We start from the raw sequence: 18,669 nt of genomic DNA, 5'->3' as shown, positions 1-18,669 counted from the left end.
TTATCCTAATGTCTCTCAGACATGATGGACATGTCTATACTGTCTCATCTTAAGGTCTATCAGACCTGGTTGACACATCTCTTCTGTCTAATCATAAATGTCCCTCACAGTTGGTGGAAACATCTCTACTATCTCATCCTAAATATATCTCAAACTTGGTGGACACATCTCTATGTCCTTTACGTAAATGTCTCTTGGACTTGGTGGACACATCTCTACTGTCTAATCCTAAATGTCCATCAGAGTTGGTGGACACATCTTTACTGTCTCATCCTAAGTATATCTCAAACTTGGTGGACACATCTCTACGTCCTCTTCATAAATGTCTGCTAGACTTGGTGGACACATCTATACCGTCTCATCCTAAATATATCTCAAACTTGGTGGACACATCTCTACTGTCTCATCCTAAATATATCTCAAACTTTGTGGACACATCATTACTGTCTAATCCTAGATGTCCCTCACAGTTGGTGGACACATCTCTACTGTCTCATCCTAAATGTCCCTCGGACTTGGAGGACACATCTCTACGACCTCTTCATAAATGTCTCTTAGACTTGGTGGACACATCTTTACTGTCTAATCCTAAATGTCCCTCAGAGTTGGTGGACACAGCTCTGCTGTTTCATCCTAAATATATCTCAAACTTGGCGGACACATCTTTACGTCCTCTACATAAATGTCTCTTAGACTTGGTGGACACATCTCTACTGTCTCATCCTAAATGTCCCTCGGACTTGGAGGACATGTCTCTCGGACCAGGAGGTCCCACAGAAACTGTCTCACTGGCACACAGACCTGACCTAGAATTGCTACTTAGAATTCGGACCGAACCATCTTTCGAAAGCGGAGGGGGGGCGACGACAGGAAATCTTGACTGGGATGCAATGGAGTAGGACCGCTGGAAAGATCGGGTGAAAGGGGGGAGACATATTTCTATTTTATTATGGTGCCGTGATAATGTTGTGATTTCGGAAGTGTGCGGGATAAATCGGTCGAGCGAGGACTCTGGGAATTACGGCAGCATTACAGGTGAGCATTGTTGTGTGTTTTTCCCCTTGCAAATCCAGGTGAAATGTGTCCGCACCAGAGCTCGCCTCCTGGCAACGGGCACACGCGGGTCCTCCTCCCGGGGACATCTCGCTCCGGTCGCCGTTCTTCTCCACCTCCGTCCCTGTAGGGCTGGCTAGCGAGACCGACGTCAGACTTCGAGCTCCGTCCTTCTCCTCGACCCGCGGTCCCACCGCAGCGCCGTCGGATTATTCACCATGTTCTGGTGGTGTAGAGCCCGCGGAGAGAGATCGGCTTTTCCCCCTTTATCCTGGAGGAGCGTCCGTGCTCGTTGAAAAATGAAAAAAGGGACACAATGCAGCAAGTCTTTTGTGCGTTTTTCCCGGAGAAGCCCTCAGTCGGTACAGTGTTTTCTTGCTTCTCAGTAGAGTCTGGTGTGATTTATGAGTGGAGGTTACAGGCCTCGCTGTGGATTGTGTCGTTTTCGTTCCTACATTGTTAGCCGTGCTAACTTGCAGCGCACGCTGGACTACAAGAGCCACAATGGGGCTCGAAACACACGCAGGCTGTTCGCTTAAACTATCGTTTAATGTCGCTTGTTTTTGTGTGCTTGTGTGGCCCACGTCGTTGTTGTTCTCGCTCTCGCCGTTCACTGCCTCCCCTCTTCGGGGAAGACTTTGTTTGCGCTGGCCGAGGCTCCATGAATGCTCAAGTCCTCCCTTCCCCCTCAGCTCTCTGGCGAAACAGGAACAACTTCTTTTAGGAAAAAGAAAAAAAAAAAAAGTTCCTGGAGTTAGAAGAGCCATGGAACCACTTTGTCCGCCAGGAGTTTGTCCAGTGAGGCGCTGAGATTGTAGCACGCAAGTCTAGTAGATCCAGGTATATTTATAGACTTTTTAGGTTTGGAGTTGTATTTTGGGAAGACTTCCTCGAGTGGGCCCGTGTGAGAGTAAGTCGTGTGGCATGTGTGTCCAAGAGTAAAGGTTTGAAAATGCACACAACCATTTGGCATACGTGGTGAAGGATCTCCAGTGTGACTTTCTGAAGTATCTTGTTTAACTGTGTTAATTTTTTTCCTTTTGTTAGAGTTTTTTTTTTTTTAGTTCAGTTTGAGTCAAAATAATGATGTTCTTACTTCTGTTTGGAATGTTGTATATGAAAAAGTGAAATATTCTGTTTTTGAGTTTTATGAGCGTTTTAACTTGATAAACTAGAAAAGCACAAAGACTGCACAAACCACAGCCAAAGTCCTTATTTCTCATCTATATAAAGGACGGCATACTGTCCAATAATCCAAGAATTACCAAAAATATCAACATTTTGCTCTCATGCTGCAACTGCAAACTTGTAACTTTCGGGGCCGATACAGAGGATTTTAACCTTCTTTCTGCACAAACCGTGTATGAATGAACAATAATGACGCATTGTCTTGTAGGTCACATGGCATTATTTTGCTGATTTGATTCTATGCGGTGTTTTTAAAAGTCAGGATTGTTTTGTTTTTGTCCTTCAGAGCTGCCTTAACATTTTTTTTTAAATAATACGGATAAAAAGTACGAATAGCACCAAAGTGAAGTAATCTAATGCTTGATCCAATGTCATGTTACTTTAACAGTGTTCAGAATGTTAATTCATTTTAACGACAAACTGATGCATGGAGACAAAAACATTGGTATTGACGGGTAAGTGATCAGGGTTTGTCAGGAGAACTTGGATGTGTTTCCATCGAGGGTCTTTCTTTCTCTTTTTTTTAACTTGTTCATTTGAATTAGTTTCTGCACAGTCTAGAACATGGGTTTCCACATACGTGGCAACAACTGTCTACCAAAAGTAATTAAAGGCATATTAAGTAAATAAAGGTACAATTTCAAAAGTATTCAGTATTTCAAAACACAAGTTGTACTCATCTTAAACTTGCATTGTTCAACCACAAACAAGGCAAGAATCTGGTGATAGGATGCGTATGATGATACAGAGGCAACACTATTATTGTAATGCTGTAGGTATATTGGAATACTGTAGGACCAATAATATATTTTCTTCCATTGGACGGATGTTTTTTTTTTAATAAGCATCTAGTTAACATGACTTTGTAGAATTTATTTTTTTGCTTGACTTAATAGATTATGTCAGATGGTGTGGTAGTTTCATTTCAAGTAGCAAAGTATGTTTAGCAGCGAGCTACAACTAGAACATTTTAATGACAGAGACTAAGGGCCACATTTAATCTCATCAAGGGCTGCAAAAGGACCCCAAGGCCTAGTGTACATGCATTACTACAACAAGCTGTTTCAATATTTTGCTACCGAATCTTGACAAACCTTATTTTTAGTTCGATTGCACTTAAGAATGCTAGATTTTCCTCTTGAAAAATGCCAAAGACCTTAACGTGTGTTACATTCCATGGTTAACCGAGTTGCTCACAAAAGTGGGGCTTCACCTATAGTTGAACATGTTGCACAACATCTTTTATTATAAGTTCTGCTTCTTAACTTCAGAGAACAATTTCCTTTTCACACAAAAGATGAATTGTTGTGCATGCTTGGAATAAAAGTGAATCGCTAAGACACGGTTGAAATGCAGCGCTGGACAAAGTTTACAGCAGTTTCTATTAATTGTTTTTCATTCATGAATATTTAAATAATATATTTACGTCCTCAACGGTCTTCAGGAGAAGATAATTCTCCTGACACGTATCATATCCAGGCCTGAGGTCCCTGGTGTGCACACCAGTGGGTAACTGGAGTATAAACGAGTGTCTGGGTTAAAATGGTCCAGGATACACACGTCAGCGTTGGCCCCTAATGACCTTCGCTTTGCGCCGGTTATGTGTTTGCTACATGTTGGTCCTGTCAACATGCACCACTTGAGTGCTTTTCCTTGCCGTCTGCTTGTTTGTGTGTCACCCCCGATGAGCAGACTCGTCTCCTTCTGTTCCAGGTGTGAATGACTCGTGGCTGTAGGGTGTCTTGAGCTGGCCGAGGTTCCTGCACAGCCTCCGTGGCTGACTGGGAGGAGTCGAGTGGGGAGCAGACATCAGGGCCCAGGGGACCTGAGGCCTGGTTCTCCATATGAGGCCCTGCTGAAAGGGCAGGGGGGCTTCTGAGGTAAACTCCTACACACACACACATTCACACTTACGATGCCTTGGAACCCCAGACCACATACTTGTCATGTCTTCACCATGATTGTGTGAGCACTCGCTGATAAATGATGTTTCTGAATGAGGTCATATCGTGTCCTCCTAAGATCCATTTAATGTTTATATTGTCGTGGATGGAAGTCCCATATGAGAAGGAATATTTAAATGTCAACACTGTTGCATGAACACAGCAACCCTCTAAAACTGGCTTCTTAAAAAAAATCTAATATTAGTTTTTCATCATAACTTTTTCCAGTTTGTATTCTTTTTGGCCGTTTCGATTTTGGTCAATCTTTTTACTACACACCAGTGAAACACAACTTCATATCTATACATGCAGTCGGTCTTTAAATCCTGAACGCTGGACGGAAGAACTTTTGTGTTCTCTGCTTCTGTTGACTTCTCATGTTTCCTTGTGTTTGTTTTGCATCGTGGTTTTTCTAATTAAATACTGCAGTGTTGTGTTTGACAGGGAGGGAGCGATTGGAGAGAAGCTTTTGTCTCTTCATCTAACTGGCTATTAAGAAGGGAGTCTCATACCTTTCGGTCTCTTTAAGGTTTGGAAGATTTAGCTACGTTGTAGTTGGACATTTGCATGTCAAGTCTCCGAACTTTTTAAAAATACATGTGATTAGTGCTTGATGAAGTGAACAAAAAATGGATACAGTGATTCCTCGCTATAGCGTGGTTCACCGATTGCAGCCTTTCTGTTTTCGCAGATTTCTTTAGTTTTTTGCATGCTTTTTTTTTTAGAGCGTACAGTATGAACGCGCATTGTGTTCGGCGTCCTGATCAGTGTTACCAGTGTTACCAGCCAATATTCTTAATAAGGTAGTATTGTGTAGTCGGTGGAATTTGCGCGTGCATTTGTTGTGATTGTGAGGAGGCGAGCGAAGCAGCCGCTTGTGTTTGTTCGAGAAGTCCGGTGCTTCCAAAAATAAACCAGTTAAGCTGAACAAAAGAAGTTGTTGTGACCAGTTTTACATAAAACTATCTGGACGGCGAGTTACCGATGCCTAGGAATGAGCCAGCTAAGTTTGGAACTTACATTTTTTAAATCCCGCGGGTCTAACTACGGTCAAGACACTGCGAAAGTTTGAGAGTGTTTAAATAAGAGAGACGTGTGAGAAAATGTTTATGCCTGTCTAAGAAAAGTGTATAAAAGAGTTTGGTTGGGGGTTATATGGACTTAAAACATCTACAATAATTATAAAAAAAAACAAAGTTGATTACTTTGTGGATTTTCGTCTATCGCGGGTTATTCTAAGAACGCATTCCCCGCTAAATGAGAGACGACTGTATTGTTTTTATTTATGTCACCCAATAAGGATATTTTTGTCAATTCAATTTGTTGGTGGTATTTGAAGGTCTCCCATGTTTATTAGTTGTATGTTTATTTTCTGTCAAAAGTTGAGCATGACTTGCATATTGATCAATTTCCGTCAGTGGCCAGAGCAAAGAGGTCCAAACTTTCCTCCCCTTGGAAACATCTTCCACCTCCACTAGGACAATACAGAGGTGTTCCCACACCAAATGACAAAGTCTATCTTTAATGTCCTGTGTCTGCCAAAGGTCTCTTCCCTGTTGGTCGTGTCTAAATCACGAGGGGTGCGTCATGTTTGCATCCTAGAAAGTTAGCACAGGTTCTACTTTCTTTCCTGAACGACTGAGCTCCTAACCCTTAGGTATTCAGGCACCTTGCAGAGAAATCTCTAGGCTGCTTGTATCTGCAATCGTGTTTGGGTCAATACCCATGAATCATATTAACGAAATCATATATAATTTAAGGACAATTTTTTTATATAATACTAGTTTCCCCAAATTCTTTATTTATCTTGGAATTTTAAAATCATACGGCAGTCATGTTGACATTGACATTGTCCTTGACTCATTTAGCTTATATTAGTAATGACATTCAAAAGTAAAAAGCATTAACTTTCACCTTTTTAATGACAAGATTGAAATCACTTAAAGGGCGACATACCTATGTCAGTTTATCTTAACTTAAAAAGTTGCGTGGGAACTTGTTGGGCAGCTTTATGAATGCAGCAGGCTGTAGTTATTGATAATACAAATATTAATGTTTGAATGTCTTATCATGAAATGATTTAGTCTTTAGGTGCTCCAATACACTTCTTCAGAATCAAACTTGCATCAACTCTTGAGAAGTGATGCACAACAATCTTAAGTATGATGAAGACCAAATTGAAATCTTGTGTGATTAAAGATCCCCCCAAAAAATCTGCATTCTTTTCTCTATATATCGCACTGTTCTTGACAGTTAACATCACTCTATACGATTTATTAATGATGATTCATTTTTGGCCTTCAAATCATATTCTATTTGTTACCATCATTTGTTTTATGATTTATATTTCATTAATGTATGTGTAAAATATAATAATATATTATATATATGTGTATATATATTGTGTATATATATATATATATATATATATATATATATATACAAATATTTAAACCTTTCTATTTTTATTGCCATTAAACTCCTGGCAGCTAGATATAAATACTTTAAATATACCATTGTTCCCACAGTATCACAATATATCTTATCGTTGCCTCTGTATCGTTGTATGTATCGTATCCCCAGGTTCTTGCTAATGCACAACCCTAGTAACGACATACCTGCTACAAAAGTCTGGGGTAGACATCTACTTAATCGTGTAATCCTGCAGATCCCTGACTGTGAAGAAATCAACCAATCTTTTAGTACTTAAATCAATTAGTTTTCACCATATGCTCATTTCAAGAACCAACACAGTGACGTTACAAGTCAGTCACAAAAAGTCCAGTTCAAGTTACTATGCTTGGATAACAGTTTTGAAGTGAGATAATTCCAGGAAAACAAACTTTTCATTAAGATTAAGAGCAGTATAGAGAGTAAAAAATGTCCAGATGAACTTACACACACTCATACCACTCACTATTCAAACAAGGCTCATTTCTGTACATCACTAACTAAATTCTGAGTAACTATGTGAGACACTATCAAGACTTAAAGGTTTTCTCTGATTTCTTAAACTTTTTTCACATTGACGTTTTGAGTCTCTTTTTGAGCAGTCATGACTCGTGTATTAGAAATCACTAAAGTGATGATTGCTTCTTATGACAATTGATGGTGTTTCTATGTTGAGAGATTTTCACCTGAAAAGTCTGTTGCTGATGATCAGGAAGTAGACCCGAGTGGCTCCTCTTCACCACAGATGAGCACCAAGATTTAGTCTGACACTCTCGATCTTGTCCTTCAGTCGTAAACAAATCCAATGAATTTGTCTGAAATGTTGATGCCGTGTTTAGTCCATTTTTTGCTGTGTTGTCGTAGATGTTGCTAATGTTACTGGGCTGAGTATTCTCTGCAGTGATTTGTTTTTTCTATTTAATGTCTATTTTGTGACTAGTTTATTGGTCTTGTGTTATAGTGTTATTTTCTTTCAGTTTAATATATGTATTATGTATGTAATGGGAAATGACTGTGTTGGAATGTTTTTGCCTGGTATTCACAACCTAGACAACAAATTACTCTCCAATCCAAATTATTTGTGGTAAATAAGGTCCTAGATATTTATCATGGACAATGCTTCTTTTTGGCGCCATGATTCTAAAAACCTTTCTGTAGTGTTGTCCAAATCAACAGACTATATTTGTTTCTCTTGAATTCACACTTAAAGCTATGGTCCATTTCGTTCAAACTAAAACCCAATAGTTGGTTCAGACCTGCTGTGACCCACATTTGAGAAACATAAATATAAATCATAAGGGGATGATGGACAAAACATGACTATGAAATAAAGGCACTTCCCTTCAAAATGACTAGTTTTCCTTTTTTTGGTACTTTTTTCAAACATTACTTAAATTACCGATGTGTTATCTTAGAACATCTGTTTTGTCAATGGGAACTTTTGATGCTGCCTGTTGTCATTTGAGGCCTTTCGCTAACTGAACGAGTGTTTCTTTAACAAGCAGTGGAAAATGGTTCACAAAATTAAATTCCTGCATAATGCTTTCAGAGCAGTAAACTGCGGCTCAGCTGGCTGTCTGCGACTTCAGTAACATACATTATTTAAGGGTCTACTGTTTATGACAGTGCCGCCGCTTTATTAATTGTGCAAATCCTTTCAAAAGCAGCTCGCAAGTGATGCAGTTCTTTTCTCTTTTTTTTACCCACAAGAGAGAAACGTGAGACTCCTTTACACATTCTCTGGCTGTTGGTTGGGGTTTCCCATAATGCTTTTAGCCACAGAGAGATGTCCTCCCAGCATGAGCAGGGGAGGAATGTGCCCCGAGTGTGGGAGCAACTGTCGGGATGGAGGGAGGGAGTCACGGACCACAGAGCATGGTGGAGGGAAGGGAGGAGAGTCGGGGTCTGAACGGAGGGCAGCAGAGTTGGTCTGAAAGCAAATGGAGGATTTCTTTGTACTCTTGGCTTCTGTTGTCTGTTTGTGGCGTTCTGATGCTGAAGGAACCGGGAGAGGACATGGCTTGTGGATATGGTTGTTCCTTTGGTCTCTGGTAGACTTTTAATAAATAAAAAAAACCTGGGTCAATAAAATCTTCTTGAACTCTTGCAGAGTCAAAACATCTACATAAAGAACACTGAGGATCACAGCCACTCTTCAAGTTGTGAGAAATTGGAAATTGGAATCCAAAGTTATTAATTCATAATTTATGTTGTGAGGATATTTATTGTACTTCTTTCAGCAGTTAACGTCACAATGTTACATGGCAGAAGGGGAAAGTTATCTTTTAAAGTTAGAATAAAACACATTGACACATACAGTGATTTAGGTTCCAACTGACTCACTAAATCACTGAAAACTTGATTTACTAGAAGACTAACTTGCATATTAAAAGTTTGGTTAAGTTCTGATTGCGTGCCTAAATTCACTTTTTAAGGCTTCTGGATGATGACGGATCAAGTAGGATACATGGCACGACTGCATTGCATGACAGACGCACTTTTGTATTGGACATAAGAAACTGTGAGTAAATAGTTGTGTTTGTGTGTATTTGTCACCTTATTATAGATGTTTCCATGATGTTGAGTCGATATTTGATCAGGTTGACCAAAATTCCAATCAATTGTATGCTTGAATATAGAATGAATCGATTGGTGCAGCACTATTTGATAGAAGATATTTTAAATTAATATTCAGTTAAATGCTGTGGGTTTGCCTTAGATTTTTGAATGGTTTTTGATGTGGAAGTCATTTTTCATTAGTTAAAATATCACAAAACCTAAACCTGATCATTGGACTTCAAGCATGTAATATATATATATATATATATATATATATATATATATAATTAATGTTAATCTGAGACGGAGTCTTCTGACCCGCCTCTCCCTCGTGCAGTCGTTTGCTGCTCAGCTTCTTTGTCCCTGTTGAAGTGGCAGCAGTGGGCAAGCTGCACAAATACACACACACACCCGCACGTATACACACACTCAGCTGGGGATGCAGCGTCTGAGGGCAGATGGACAGAGATAGAAGAAGCGTGTTTGAGAGGGAGATCAGAGCCGGCCAGAGTGGTGGTCCAGCTGCTTGCGCTGGCCGCCTCTCATGGCTCGGCGCCGAGGCAACGCCAGCAGATGTGCCACTCATGAGTCAGCTGTGGGTCCCTCTTGCTCGTGTGCGACGCCCACCTGGGCTCTCTGGCTCGATCAGCCATCCCTGGTACGTATGCAGCACGAGTCCGTCCCTGCCGTGATGGACACACAGCCTCCGTCACGGTGAGATGATGAGACGGTGTGAGACATGAGACACATGTCGCCTGCCAGGCCAGAGTGTGCCGTCTTTTACAGATGGGTGTGAGGATGAACAAAGGATCGAGGAGGAGCAAGGTTGTTGTTTAGATGCAGGGCGGCCAGAGTTGAAGATTCCTACAAACTAAACAAAACTGAAATTAAGGGATCGATGTAAACCTCACTTATATTCAGGTCATTAGAGATACAAATGCTTTTACATGACTTAATTGTAAACCATGAAAGGGCTTGTACGTCAGAAAATGTATAATTAGGAATTTATTGATGGTCGATTTTAATTCATGATAAAAAAACAAACAAGACACATGCGACCCTGGCTTTATTTATACGTTAAGGACCTTCTTTTTTTCTATTTTTTCTTATCCTCTTTCAATTTATATTTTTGAAAAAATATATTTTATCCCTTAAAATAATTTTTCTTTATAGAAAATTGCTTTCATATCATATTTTTATAATGATGATATCATGGAATTTACTTAAGCATTTCGCTTTCTTTCCCCAAGGTTTTTTCCCCATTATATTTTATAAATTTTGCATTCAAAGAGGTTAGATAACACGTAAAAATGGCTAAATCCTGAAGGAATCTATGAAAAAGGGCTATATTTTACAGACATGTTTGCAGCCTTTTACCAACAATTTCTTTGAAGATATGTTGAAGAGCAACAGATGCTTATTGTTAAGAGTAACCATCTATTTATTTTCAAACGGATGTCTAAAATAACTAAATATAACACTGAACCGCACTGTAAAAAATATTAAACTACCAATTAATCTAGCAACTATTTCTTTCATCATGTGTGACGTATAGAGGATTATTTGTTGCATTGACCCAGCAGGAAGATGGGAATGTAAAATGTTGCCGAGGAGAAGGCAGAACTCCCACACTGACTTCCAGAGCGACATCCGTGTCGTGCTGATGTCAGCACACGTGATGGAAGATGTTTTATGTCAAATGTAGTGTTTCTGCCATCACAGCTCTATCTTTAGTCAGTCTCCAGATTCCACTTATTATGAGTTGTGTGTCCGTGATCAGGGTGTGGTGTTTGTGTGACAGATGGAAGTCTACACTGCAGGTGAGCCTGCAGGTGTTTGAACAAGATGGGATCAGGTATCAAGAAGTGTCTGATGGCCATTCTCTGACGCGGACTCGAGTGAATGTCCTCGTCTCTGACATTATATGAGTAGGGAAGCCTGTCAAACTCATCAAACTCTTCATGTTTTAAAGGGTTAACAACGGACATCCATCATTTTTGTAAAATAAACTGTTAAATTAAGCTTATTACAGACACAAAGGACAAATGCAGAATAAGGTTTGTTGTCTTTGTATGACTATTAAGACTAGTTAATTTTGTGAAATGCCAAAGAGACTCAACTACCAGTTATGTCCAGGTGATGGATTCACAGAGGGTCTTTAAAGTGCAGCTCCTCAAAATGGGAAAATCACCGTTTTAATTATTAACCTGAACATGATATTTTGTTCCCTTGCTGATGTATACGGAGTTCTGTTCGCCTTTAGGATTTTATTGTTAAATAGTGTTCTCTGAACGGACAAGGACCGTGTGAAGGGCCATGAGACAGCCAAATTAAAGTCCACATTACTATATGGAGACATTTTAAAAACTATTTTTTTTATTTTAAATTATTGTCGTCACTGCCATTTTCCGGAGACCAAAAAATCTATAGTTCTACTGCATGTTGAGTTATTTAAGTAAAATATTGGACTATGGTCCACTGCTTCTTACTTCTGTCTTCATTTCTAATGGCTTCTTCTTTGGTAACTTCTCAAAGAAAATTGAGCAGTCATGGCAGTGATTCTCTCCAGCAAAGTAATAGTCTGCAGAAATTCTTGAGATGGAGGCCTGGCAGACCAGGAGCGGTAAAAGGAGCTAGCGAGATAGCAGGAGAGGGAGCAATACTTCATTGTGACTGAATTGCAAAACGGGATTTGCATAAATAAGTCTGGAACATCAGCAGGCCCTCCTGCAGCAGGCAGAGAGAAGACAGCAGAGTGTGCATCAGTGGTTGCCTGACGCTTTCTGTGTGTTCAAAAACAGAAACACGAGCTTTATTTCTTCACCATGAGTCCTCCGGAGGTACAAGTGGTCCTGTGTGGAGGATTTTTTTGTGTGACGTCGCTGGGAAGACGCTTGTTGTTACATAAGCATGAAATAAAATGCTCACATTTCAACGCCACCCAGAGAAAAAAAATTGAATTCACGTATTCCCGTTTTAATGTCTGACCACCTTTGAATATAAAGCCAATGCTCAATTTGAGATCCTCATTATTTTGCCTCCCCATTAACGGGGATGCTCTGGGGCTCCTCAGGCGCGCTGTGATCGGCATTTCAGCCGCGTCGCTCCCGGAGATGGAAGAAGAGAAACGTCTGATTGCCTCAGTGCCTCTTTGTTGTGTGTGCGAGCTGCTGGTTGTGTGTCGGTGCGTTCCGTATGACCGTCATGTCAGCAAGCTCCCCAATTAGTGTCTCATTAGGGTGCGATTGAAGCGATCAGGTGATTGACAGGTCCTGCTGGTTGTGTGTGCGCGATACTTGAATGACAAACGTATGTGAAGCACTGATTTAGATGCAACCCCTGAAGGAATTAAGTCTTGTGAGGAGGCTAGTGAGGAGCTGCTCTTTGATACAAACATGATGAACAAATTATTCAAAAAAATAAACTAAAACTAAACTAAAACCGTTTTTAACTTGTGATTGACAGTGGCGTCGCTCAGAACCGTCTTATGACCACGAGTCGTTGCCATGTGTGTCGTCAGCAGTCAGAGTTTAATGGAGGCTGGAAATGGTGTCCGCAAGGTCTTAAAAATATTCCTGATTATGAATAGTTTTTTTTTTGCTTTTACAATCCGTCTTTTCATCTTCTACCACATCCAAGTTTTTTTAGCCTTCCCTTTTAGAAGTTCCATCTTGAAAAAGTCATTGACTAAAAGTCAAACAAAACACTTCTTTAATTGCAAGAAAACTAGGAAATTCTGCAAATTTCATCTTTGAAATCACAATATTGATGTGTTTCACATTGAGTCAACTTTGTGTATTTAAAAATCTTGGAAGCTCCATAAATGAATTAGTTGACCAGATTTGGCTCTTAGCCCTTATGTTTGTCACATGTGTTGTAACCACCAGACCATCAACTATATTTACTCTGCATTGTGGAAAAGTTTCAAATATGAAAGTAATATGGTTCTTGCTCCAGTGAAATTAAGAGGAAAAAACAAGATGGTTCGGATGGTTCCTGAGATTAGGGTGAAGATATATAACGGCTTCATAAATCGTTGAAAAATGATACAATGCTACATTTACACATCAACTTAATTTATAAAACAATTATCCACATCGTTTTCAAAAAAGATTGATTTGATTTTTGTTGTTTAGTTATGGAACTTCTCTTAACTCTTCAACACAAGACGCTGTTTTTCGTTCCGCTGTGGAAGTTTGATTTGTGACTGGATTTGGCTTTGATGAGGAAAGTCTCATCTGTGCTGCTCATCTACTCACTGATGTTTAACAATTTAAAACTGCTGCACAATATAGCAAAACTACGTTTAGAGTAACTCATTTTACATTGAGAGGCCAAAAAACAGTTATGTGCAGAGACGGCATAAGTGACTCGGGTATGTGTAACAAATGAATTTGTTTCAAGATGTTTAGTGTTAAGTTGGACTGTGATAGTATCTATAGTGTGTTGCACACAGCATTCCAATGGACGCTTCAATCTCATCCTTTCTGCACCTCAAACACTCGTCGACAAGCTCAATGTCCACGTCATAGTCCCTCAACGAATTAATACAGACGGAAAACTTTGTTCAAGACGATGATTGAGTAATCATATTTTGTGTCAACTCGGTCCTCATGGCAGTCATGTGAAAGGAGTTACATGTTTATCCACTTCATCTTTGGAGAAACCATGTACACTATTTACAACTCAAAGCGTGGACTTGACTGGCAGTACATCATCCTGGCTTTGAAAAACTCAACAGTTGGGCCGTTCAGCTCGTTGAATAGAAATATTGAACAGTAGCTGGGCGTATATTTGATTAATTTAATTTTCTTGTTAAGCAAGTTCCACATTGGCCAACAGGCGAAAAACGTTTTGGTTTCTGTGAAAGACATTATTAGTTTATTATAATGGAAACCAACTGATGATGAATCATCAAAGCACCATTTTTAAACTAGAGAAGCACTGAAGAGAGCTCTAATTTTTATTTTCTTCCCTTAATTTCGTAATACCTTTTACAGCAATGACCTATTGAAATAGCATAGATGGTATTGGAACACGAATTGGAGGAAGCCTTCAAGAACTTCAAGAAACACAGTAGGATGGCAAGATTGGGATTTTAGCTCATTCTTGGCCTTCTTATAATTGATGTATTTACTTGGTGATCCAGAACATAACCAAGATTCACTGATCTGTTCTTTGTCCTTTTATCAACAAATCCTAAGAGTTTTATTTAAATACATTTTAATTCTTTTGTAGAGCAACAGTCACAAAACTTGAGTCATGCCGCCAAAGGGCATCATTGGAGTTATAGTATTATTATAATTTACTGCATGGGATTCAACTAGGTGAAACTTTCATTTCAGACACATAATTAAATTATCTAGATGAATCGTGTCGGAGAAAACAATGCAATGCCTCCTGACCTGGTGTTATAAATGAATAGTTTCTGTTGTAGATGATCCTAGAAGAGCCCTGGAAAGAACAGAGGACAGAGGTTTTTTTTGCTGGAGAGTCCAGTGTGCATCACAGCTTAAAGTAAAACAAAAGATGTTATAATGATAATTGCTCTGAAAGTCGTGTGGTTCGACGTGAGCCCTTCAGCAGTCTGGAACATCGCTCGTGTGTTTTTCTCTGTTGAATCTTGAAAAACCTGTTGCTCTCATGACTAATGACTCCATCTCACGCTAAAGCCCATAAATGTCCAACATCACAACATTTACACTTAGCGTAGTAAAGCTGCTCTTTACAGGTTTTAAATGGCTGGTAGATGGTTTCCTCAGCTGGTTAAGATAATGATATTGATTAATTAAGCTTCATTTAGCTGGTACATATTTTGTAAATTCATTTTAATTGTTGTCGTAAAGTTGAATCATTTTGATGGTTGTTACTGATGCTGTGTTCTTATTCAGGGTGTATGTCTGGACCTCATGAACTTATCAGTGATTATAGAAGCAGGAAGAAAACACTAAAATGGTAGTGGTAAATCAATACCTTGTAAACCGAAGCCTGTTGCCTTCAAATGCTTCCTATATTTCTAATTCTTATCAGAGCACACAACGCTTTTTGATCGATAAGCTCGATAATTTAACTTAGAGATAGTCCTCCCCCCAATCCAAATTAAATTAAAATGAACTCATTTAGGCGTCGACTTAGGGTTGAGAGACATTTCCCTGGTATCCTTGCCTTTTTGGAGTTACAGGGAGGGGCATGAGTGTATGGCCATATAATGGTGGCGAACTGGGCTCACTTCGTTGGTCCAGAAAGATGTACCAAAATCATCCAAATACCTCCTTACCACTTATCTGTAATGTCCCTTTTGTATTAGAGCCCCGACATTGCTCTGTCTGTGCTTGTGCTCTCGGAAGGGTTGTCAAAGAGTTTTAGTTTCATGAAATTTAAATTTTGGGTAACTTATTACTTTTGCACATTATTAAAATAAGTTATTCTAGTCTTGATGATGATGATCATCTCGTTCAGTCAATCCTGGTGTGTGGGCTGGTGCCCCCCACTGCACGGTGTGACTGGTGCCCCAGAGCTGGTCACTTCTGCCCGACATTCATACCATTCATGCCCCTCATCTGTTTATGCTTAACACAAATATTGATGTTCTAATCTGGTTTTTGGATCAGTATCTTAAAGTTTTGCACAATCGCATTTGCTTTGCCTTAACATTGTTCAACTACGCTTAAGTTTGAATCCGACGTCCCTCTGGAACACTGGTATGAAAACCAAGAGGGATTTACATCAGAAAAAGTCAATGTCAATGCGGATGGCACTGACACAAGTGTGTTTAATTATTGAATAAATGTTTAGTTTGATCACCTCTGTGGGCGTTTCTGTGCGTAACGGCGGGCACGGTCATAAATCAGTCAAATGAGGGTTTATAAAGTTTGTAATAAAAGTTTATGACTTCACCCGCCTCCAGTTTGATCGGGTACATCTTAAACAATAATTATGTGTTTGACACTCATCCAACCTTCAATGAATCCTGAATCACATTTCTTATTGCTATATGTGTTGTTAGTCATTTTTTGCTGACTAAACCAGAACCTCTTAGGACTGAAGTATATATGTGGTTAAGTGCAGTGATTCTCAATAGTTGGGTAGTTTACCCCAAAGTGGGTAATTTTCTGTGGGTCAGATCTTTTATAAATTTGTCTTAAATTGTTTGAAAAGTAAATTATTTTTGTTGTCAAATTATTTTCCGACAATGCATTGCTACTAGAAATGCATACGAATTAATAATCTAATCATAATTAATTATATAATTTAATACATTATCATCTTCTGACCATGTAGTCGCATATAGACATTTCAAATTGTGTTTTATTTATATATGTTTAATTTCCTTGATTTTTGTCACAGCTTGTTGCTTGAGACTCAAAGATGATTAAACTAGGTTCATATTTTAATGTATGTTTAAGTGGAGTTTTGTGGGTCAGTGGGCTGTGAGGTTGAGCCAAGATCCAAGTTCTCGCTCCAGCAGGATTATGGTAACGTTAGATAAAACTCCTTCACTTTTAATCCTCAACTCTGCGTCATCCAAATGAAGTTTCTGAAGGTAGCTGCTTGTCAAATGTGTTGCCTTGTGTTGCTTGTGTCTAGTTGCAGAGTAGTGGAGTGCATGTATGAAGTGAAAACAACTGGATTTTCACTCAGTTTGAAGAAACGGTTAAAAAGATAACAAATTCTGGAAAAAAAAAACACAGGATCAAATTGTCGACACATATTGCTGAAGGATTTGAACCCCTTTAGTTAAGCAGATCTGGTTGTTGTGTAGAGTGATGAAAATATGACAACCTTACTTTACTCCTTTTCTTTAAGTTTCTTAAAAGTGTCTACAGTTGCTCCGGCAACGTCACTAAATATGCAGAATCAATTCTTGTGACAGTCTTGCAGAAGTGAAGGACATTTTGGAGGCATGTTTTATGCACGGTGGCATGTTCTGTTAAGTGTTTCCACCTAATGCATGTCTGTCCTGCTTTTTTCTTGTGCATGTGGAGAAATGTCTTTAAGTCTAGAATTGCACTTTTATTATATAAAGAATCTTCAGATCTCTCAAGTCCTGCAAGACAAAATATAAAAAAGAACTGTAATATTTTTCTTTTTTACCCAGGAACCTGAAAATGATGAAGTTTAAACGTTAAAGTACTTCTGCAGTTTTAATTTTTTTTAATTTAATGAAAATAATTGAATTCTCAATATAGGCGTTACACTCTTTAGGTGCTTCTTAGGCTATAGTGCTTCTTGAGCTACAACAACTGTAGATGGGTATGATGTGTGTTTGTATGAACTTCACCTTCAAAGGTGTGTGTGTGGGGTCCTCTGGGGCTGGGCGGTATATCGGTGCGTCCTGGAAAACGGTCTTTATTTTCGTTATATGAATTTTTCATATTCTGCTATACCGGTGAATAACCCAAACGGCGTCTGGAACGTGCGCTGCGTTAAGGTGTTTCAGTGGGGGAACCATTTGACTGCTGCACAACAACACAGCGGCTGCATAGGACAGTTTGAGCCTAGAATGGTTGCTGGCGAGAGCGCTCAAAGCGAAGCACACATTGTTGCCTCGGAGGGAGTAATGCCAAAATGAGGAGCCGTGGTGTGGAAGTTCTTCGGTTTTAAAAGGTCGGACGTGGACCAAACGACTATCTTTTGCAAATGTTGTCAAGCAAAAGTGGTAGCCAGCCTTAGCAACACTAGCAATTTGCTTCACCACCTTAGCCAAAAACACCTTTAAAAGTACCCTCCACATCCACAGCTTAATCTGCAAGTAGGAAACGTCCATTCAAGACGCGTTCGCTAAAGGTACTGTTTATGAGGGGAAAAAAAGCAAGCGGTGGGTCAATAATGAACGCAATCACATTCCACCTCGTCTAGGATATTGTTTCTGTAAATACATGCAGATGATAATGATGGTTAACTATCGATTATGCAAACTGTTCCATTTTCAGTGCAACCATTATCATTCTAATCTTTCTAACTTAATTACTACCACCTTTGAAGGCTCATGCTTTTACCTGTGTCTGGACATGGAAAAAATACATGATACAGTCCTTGTGACAGCAAAATGGGTTATTTAAAGCCCCAGTACTTATTTTATTAGAAGAAAATGTGTGTAAGAACCCTCTTGCACGAAAAAAAAGAATAGTGTCAAATCCTGTGAAACCGTTATGATTTTTTTTTTTAAAACAACGTGATATGAAAATGTTGTCATACTGCCCAGCCCTAGTGTCTGCCCATAATTTTCAGATGTGTGTTTGAAAATCATAGCTTGTAACCTCAAGAGTTGGTGTTGTTAACTGTTTGCCTGCCTTCTAATCGACTCTGTACAAAACATTGAGTCTAATCTATTTACAATCAATTGGTAGTTACTTCCAATTTATCACTCAGAGGTCCAGCGAAGTGGACCTCTGGGCTTGTCCCAGTCCACTCCAGAATCTCATCCGCAGCCATAATTCCCTCACATGAAAGCAGACTTGATGGTTAAAAACCC

The 18,669-nt window shown here is 39.3% G+C and overlaps 1 protein-coding gene across 3 annotated transcripts in view; it reads left to right on the top strand.

Annotated features, from left to right (window-relative positions):
- The first annotated feature begins 860 nt into the window (after positions 1-860).
- bcl9 (BCL9 transcription coactivator) overlaps positions 861-18,669 on the top strand; it is a 30,715-nt gene continuing 12,906 nt past the window's right edge. For 2 of the 3 annotated variants that reach the window (XM_087803552.1, XM_087803550.1), the window contains exons 1-2: positions 861-1,035; positions 3,955-4,121. The gene's annotated coding sequence lies outside the window, so the exon portion shown is untranslated. Of the gene's footprint in view, positions 1,036-1,111; positions 1,416-3,954; positions 4,122-18,669 lie in introns of those variants that run through there. The other variant, XM_087803551.1, reaches the window with a different exon arrangement.

Source organism: Callionymus lyra, chromosome 12, assembly GCF_982586985.1.
Source record: "Callionymus lyra chromosome 12, fCalLyr1.hap1.1, whole genome shotgun sequence".
NCBI classification, from domain to species: Eukaryota; Metazoa; Chordata; class Actinopteri; order Syngnathiformes; family Callionymidae; genus Callionymus; species Callionymus lyra.
This window is presented reverse-complemented; position numbering and strand designations above follow the sequence as displayed.